Here is a 6,738-nt window from a genome sequence, read left to right as displayed (position 1 = left end):
TACAACTGTGGTACACTTGATGGTCAAAATACTATTCATCCGGTCCTCACAGTGAAGTGACAACACCCTGCGCCTGACACTAGTCCAGGCGGCGTGTTCGGGTTACCAAAGTCAGCCTCACCCTGTGCACCGTGCAGTCTGTCACCGCCGCTGTACAGCACATTGGCGCCTCGCCTCGTCTCCCTCTCCGCTCCCATAGGACCACTCCATCTCCATCTCCTTCTTCGTCTCCGTCTCCGTCTCCATCTCACTGTGCCCCCGTGTACCGTCGCCTCACTCGCCTCCCCCAGTACCCCTATTCCCTCGCTAGCCGCTCCAGCACCGACATCCTTCTCCCCCGTAAATCAAGCCCCCTTCCAAACTCCACCATGGCCGAACGCGAACCGCGCAGCATCCATATGAGCCGCGATTGGAGCAATCTCCCCAGTGACATCCTCGACCTTTGTTGTTCGTGTATGGATATGTTGAGCGCCCTGCGGCTGGCTTCATGCTCGAGGGACATGCACACGGCCATCGTCGAAGCGAGGCCTAAGCTTTTCAAGACACCCTGCTGGCTGCTATCTGGTCTTGCGAGATTGGCTCACCATGATACGGAGGTGTGCATGATGCCCCTCGACTTCAATCCGATCTCCATTAGCCGAAACTTCTTTGCAGGTATTTAGTGGGTCGCCGTACATCATTTCCCTCAACATCGATCCGATCACCATCGCCCGAAACTTCTTGGCAGGTATGTACTGGGTCGGCATGAAATCCCACTAGATGGCTGCCTTCAGAGAAGACGGTAAAAAGTTGATGCTCGTGAACTTCCAGACCTCCCATGAGATTATCCTTCCTCCATTGGATTATATAGAGTATTACCATCGCGGTCCAAGTCATCTAGATTACTACGTCAATTGGACGGACCTTGTTTTGCAGAAGATTGTAATCTGCCAAGTGCCCAGACGACATGCGAATTACACAGACTTCAAGCTAATTGCCTTGTTCGACCGCGGACTTGCCTATCTTTACGCCGGTGCCTTCTTTAGCTGGAGACAACTCAGCTCGCAGTAGATCATCGTCAAAGCTGATACACACTTCTGTGATGCTATTGAACACAATGGCATCATCTACGCGATTGACAAAGCAGATGGCACCACGTATTGCTGGGACGGCGCGTGTAAGTTGTTTCCGTCTCATGTTAATGATGACGCCATGACACTGTTTGAACTTTTTGTGATGATTGGCATATCCCTGTTTGAGCAGAATTTGAGTAGAACTATGGCAAGGTATGAGAGACGCCGTAAATCAGCTATATTTGGAATGAGTTAATTCATGCGATTGTGACCATGTCATTACAGCCAATTTGTACCCTGAATAATCAGACGGTTAGGAATATATGGATATTATCCTTATTTTACAGTAATCTATATACTACTACTAAATATGAGTGTGTATCAATGGCCATGTTAGTTTCCTCATTTTCATGATGTAGAAACATGCACCACACTGTTGGTTTCATCTAACCATACATTAGGGAAGTAAATGTGCATATGGAGAACTCTATATTTGGAAGTAGTGAAATCCTGCAATGCTTACCATGTGTACATACCTATATTCGCCCTTCAGCAATCAATGGCTAGAATAATATCCTCACAAAAATTTTGCCCACAGAACACAAGTATATAACAATGCATGGTCTGTTAGTTACCTTGAAGAATTTGTTTGTGAGGACAGAACATGATTACTCCCTCCGTTCCCAAATATTTGTCTTTCTAGAGATTTTAACAAGTGACTACATACGGAGCAAAATTAGTGAATCTACACTCTAAAATATGTCTACATACATCCGTATGTTGTGTCCATTTGAAATTCCTAGAAAGACAAATATTTGGGAACGGAGGGAGTACATAACATGCATGACATGGTAGTTTCCTGTGAAGAATCGATTGCGAGATAACATGAGTATAACCATGCATGGCACTTCTATATTTTTGAACCCAGTATATATTTCCCTGTATTTTCCTCCCAGTTCCAACAGGGACATATCAATGCTAATTCTTGCATTATCATACTCATACTCTGAACAATGCTGATCTTACATTAACAATGCCTGTCCTTTTTGATATGATGCAGTGTCCCTACAGTTACTGCCCTTTGTAATCACACCACCTTTGCCAAAAACAGGGAAGCACAACTGGTCCTCGCTCGATCAGACGACGGCAAAAGACTGATGATCATTCGGACACATGAGCCGAAAAAGTTATATTGCAAAAACCCCACTGTATACAAGCACCGTGTAATACGGGAGTATCCGGACAGTGGCTGTTACGTCTATGAGCAGGATACCAGCTTGTTGGGGCCTTTAGGATTTTTTAGTTGGAGGCGGGTAAACAGCCTTGGTTCACACTCTCTGTTTCTCGGACTCAATTATCCGATTAACCAGGAGATCACCATTGGCAAGGACCATGATGGCAGAGAGGCTCTGTTCGCTATGGAAAACTGTGTCTACACGGCGAGCCCTAGGAGTTCGGGAGCAAACTCCCCTGATTGTCAACGATACAGCCTGTAGCCAAAAGAAGGTGAGAATGACAAAGGAATCCGGATTAACTTTGATCCTTGGATGTCTCAATTACGACAGGCAGTGATGTGGTTCAAGCCTTCAGGTTGATAGGTAATTGGGCTGTTGCATCGAAAGGATTGAGTACTGGTGTCTCCGGATCACTGGTCGCTGAAGCGGGGCTGCAAATTATGATGGTGTTGGATCATCTCTTCGAATGACTTTGTTGTCTTTGCTGCTGGTTCTGGACGGGTAGTTCTTTCTTTTGTTATGCATATTCCTTGTCATTTGGTCATCCTCGTCTATGTCACTCTTACTATGTAATAGTTGCTTCTGTTTAGAATGTCATTCTCGTCTAGATCACGAGAGTCTGAGCGTTGCGGATGGGTGCATTTTGGTGGTGTAGCAAGACTTCTTATGAACTATCATGTCTTGCTGTTTATGTCAGTAGTAGTCACTAGTCAGTGTTTGAATGTTGTATATAGCGTTGTTTCAAACTGTTTGTTGTCTCGAACTACTGGTGGGCTAAATGAGGGCATCACCATTCTCCAGTGTTCAGAGTATATCTCCTTTTTTCAAGTTATATAATTTGAGCTCAGTGTCTTTTCGATGATGTACACTTGTTTGGGCCAGTGACGTGTCGTTGAATATGGGCCAAGTAGTAACGCAATGCCAAACAGGTCAATTATGACTCTCAGGCCAGGTCAATCTTCCCGGCGTTTGTTCTGCGATGGCACCCTAGTGAGCTTTCATCGGTGGCACCCAGGATGGGGCTCGGTGCCCTCTGAGCTTGAGTTTTTAACAAAGCTTACCTTCCGCGGCATGCCTCGACTTGCTTGGAACAGCGAGTCCATGAACGAGCTTATCAACGACCTTGGAGGTGAGTTCGTAAGTATGTTTGTTCCTCCAGACAGCTGGGCTCTGACGGTTATGGCATGGATGAAGAAGCCATCCACCATACCGAAGGTGATTGGTGTTGAGATACCGGTGCAGGAACCGGGGTTGTACGATTCGTCGCCACCAAGGCCACCGCAGACCACGTTTGGGATGTACCTGTATCGAGTGTTCGTGCATGTCGAAGAAGTGGTCAATCCATCAATCGAAGTCCTGCCGCCGCCGCTGGTGCCAGGGTCCATCGACGACGTCCATTACAGGAGTCAACGTCAGACTTTCCCCGTGTTGCTCGGAACGATGGATGGCACAGGGCCTACTCCATCGCGCGGCGGAGGCCACTGCTTCTTTGGGAGAAGAGGCAGGGCTGGCTGCCTGGATGTGCTCTAATTTGAGGTAACAACTGAATCTTGTCAGATACTAGTTAAATCCGAGCTATGGGTGTGAAGCACTGATATGCCAGTACATTTGATTGTGACCTGTTCTAATTTTGTACCTGAACTTTCTTTAGAAAGGGCTGTACGTCAACTTAATGTGCTAGCAGAACTTATTGTGGTGTCTATCTGTTTTCTTTGCACAACATTCAAGATATTTCCCCGTCATTGATAAAGACGATGAACCGTTATGTACGACTTTGTTGGTTTCAACATAGCCCTTCCCGTAGCGATCCACCGCTTCCATCCTGATTGTGTCGCCTGCGTGAAATTTTTGTATGCAAGTTCAGTGTGCTATGATGTTCTATATGATTGTGTCAACTATATAAGTTTTTACTGAGCATCAGCAATGCATATGGCTGAAAGATGTATTTACGAGCACCGACCGATGGGTCTCTCTCTCTCTATCTCTCTATCTCTCTCTCACACACACACGCACACACACGCGCACACGCACAAGTGGGACCCGTTGAATTATTTATTTGCTCGTGACAGCTTTTAATTAGGTTCCACTGTAATCTAACTTTTTTCTTAAGTTATTAGTTGAGCTCAGTGACTTCAAAAAGTTGTACAGAAGCCTTGTTTCGGCCTTTCCGGCGTCGCTGAATGTGGGCTGAGTAACCATGTTAGGTTGTACTGTACTACACATGCCTTTTTTTCAACATCAGCAATGCAACTGGGCCGACAGTTGTACACAATATCCAGGTCAACTTGTTATTCTCCGCCCCGCTGGGCTGCAAACTTTCCTAGGAGGTGTGCATTAGGCTTAACAAGAAAATGGACTTTTAACAAACTGTAAATGGGCTGTTTTGGATCCCATCAAAATGTGGGAATTTTTTTTGAATTTTGTTTTGAGCGGTTGTTTGAAATTATTAATCGTTGTCCTAGCTAGAAGTTGGGCTGCACTTTTAACAAACTGTAAATGGGCTGTAGTAAATTCCATTAGAATTAAAAATGGGTTGTACGTTCTTACAAATCGCAAGTGGGCTATATGTTCTCTGCCAAATCCGAGCTGTGGGCCTACTAAGTTGACGCGTACCAAGGGCTTTGTCAACTTAGTCAATATAAACGATTCTAGCTACAGTGATCGTACGATGTCCATCCAATGGCTGTAGTGCTTCTTCAACCTCTGGTCTTCTTGCTCCAGCCGCCCAAAGTAGCGCCGGTCGTGTCGCGTGCTCCTGCCTCCCGTGGCCGGCTATGATGTCGCGGAGGCCGCACCGCCCCGTACTACTCCCACCGCTGGCCAGGCCATCCCTCTACTCACCCAGACTCCCTGTTATTCTGCGGCGACGGCAGCCTCACACCGCAGCCGAACCAGTGAACCCTCGTACTCCTCTCCGCGCGGGCTTCCACAGCTGCGTCTTCCCCGACTCCGTGTCGTCCCCTTCCTAGGCCTCGACGTCGTCCAGACCACCGCCCTGGTGCTCTCGGCGCGGCGTGGTCAACGTGGTCAACGACCAACTTCCATCGGAAGAGTACTGTACGTGGAGAGGCTGATAGCTGGGTCCAGGCGGCCGCAAGGAAGTGCCTCCTTATTACGCGCAAAATAATTATTCCTCCACCTGACAGCAGGGACCCACCGGACGGGCCAGCTTATTTCGTGAAAAAACGTTTCCCCCCTGACTGCTGGGACCCACCGGACGGGCCAGCGTATTTCGTGAAAAAAAGCGTTCCCCCTGCTATCAGCTCGGACCCACCGAAAGTGCGTCCTTATTACGCACAAAAAAAAGTGAATACTCCCCCTACTAGCTGGGACCCACCATGCTGGGAGGCTGACTTGTGGGCCTACTAAGTTGACTGGGATGGGGGCCTTTGTCAACTTTAGTCAATATGAATGATTCTAGCTCCAGTGACCGTACGATGTCCATCCAACGGCCGTAGTGCTTCTTCAAGCTCTGGTCTTCTTGCTCCAGCCGCCCAAAGCAGCGCCGGTCGTGCCGCATGCTCCTGCCTCCCATGGCCGGCTGTGCTGCCGCGGAGGCCTCACCGCCCCCTACTATTCCCACTGCTGGCCAGGCCCTGCGGCGATGGCAACCTCACACCGCAGCCGAACCAGTGAACCCTCGTACTCCTCTCTGCGCGGGCTTCCACTGCCGTGTCTTCCCCGGCTCCCCGTCGTCCCCTTCCTAGGCCTCGCCGTCGTCCACCGCCCTGGTGCTCTCGGCGTGGCGTGGTCAACGTGGTCAAGGAACGACTTCCATCGGACGTGGACTGTACGTGGAGAGGCTGACAGGTGGGTCCACGGCCGCAGCAAGGAAGTGCCTCCTTATTACGCGGAAAATAATGATTCCTCCACCTGACAGCTGGGACCCATCGAACGGGCCACTGTATTTCGTGAAAAAAACGTTTCCCCCTGACTGCTGGGACCCACTAGCTACATCTTCGCACGCAAGGAAGTGCGTCCGGGCAAAAAAGATGATTCGCCCCCTGACTGCTGGGACCCACCAGCTACATCTTCGCATGCAAGGAAGTGCCTGATAGTCGGGACCCACCTGGTCGAAGCTTACGTAGCGTTGTCATTCTGGTCGCGAACGTGCACGTACATATATACTGGTGGATGTAGAGGCGCGCACGTGTCGTAGTAGAGGCGTGTACGTGTCGTAGTAGAGGCGCGCACGTAGCATGTACACGTACGTACAGCGGCCAGGGTGCAAGAAAAAAAATACGGCCACGTATGTGTACATACGGGCGGGGTCTCGAACGCCTACTCATGCATACGTACGGCTAGGGCTCGTGTACATGGCTGGGTCGGAACGGAGAAACAGCGTCGTCGTCGTGTTCATGGGGAGGCAACGGAATGCGTCGTGTTCATGGGGAGGCAACGGAATGCATCGTGTTCATCAGGAGGCAACGGAACGCGTGGGAGCCAACCGG

This window comes from Triticum aestivum, chromosome 4D (genome assembly GCF_018294505.1).
Source record: "Triticum aestivum cultivar Chinese Spring chromosome 4D, IWGSC CS RefSeq v2.1, whole genome shotgun sequence".
Classification (NCBI taxonomy): Eukaryota; Viridiplantae; Streptophyta; class Magnoliopsida; order Poales; family Poaceae; genus Triticum; species Triticum aestivum.
The sequence above is the reverse complement of the archived record's forward strand: the minus strand, read 5'-3'. Positions refer to the sequence as shown.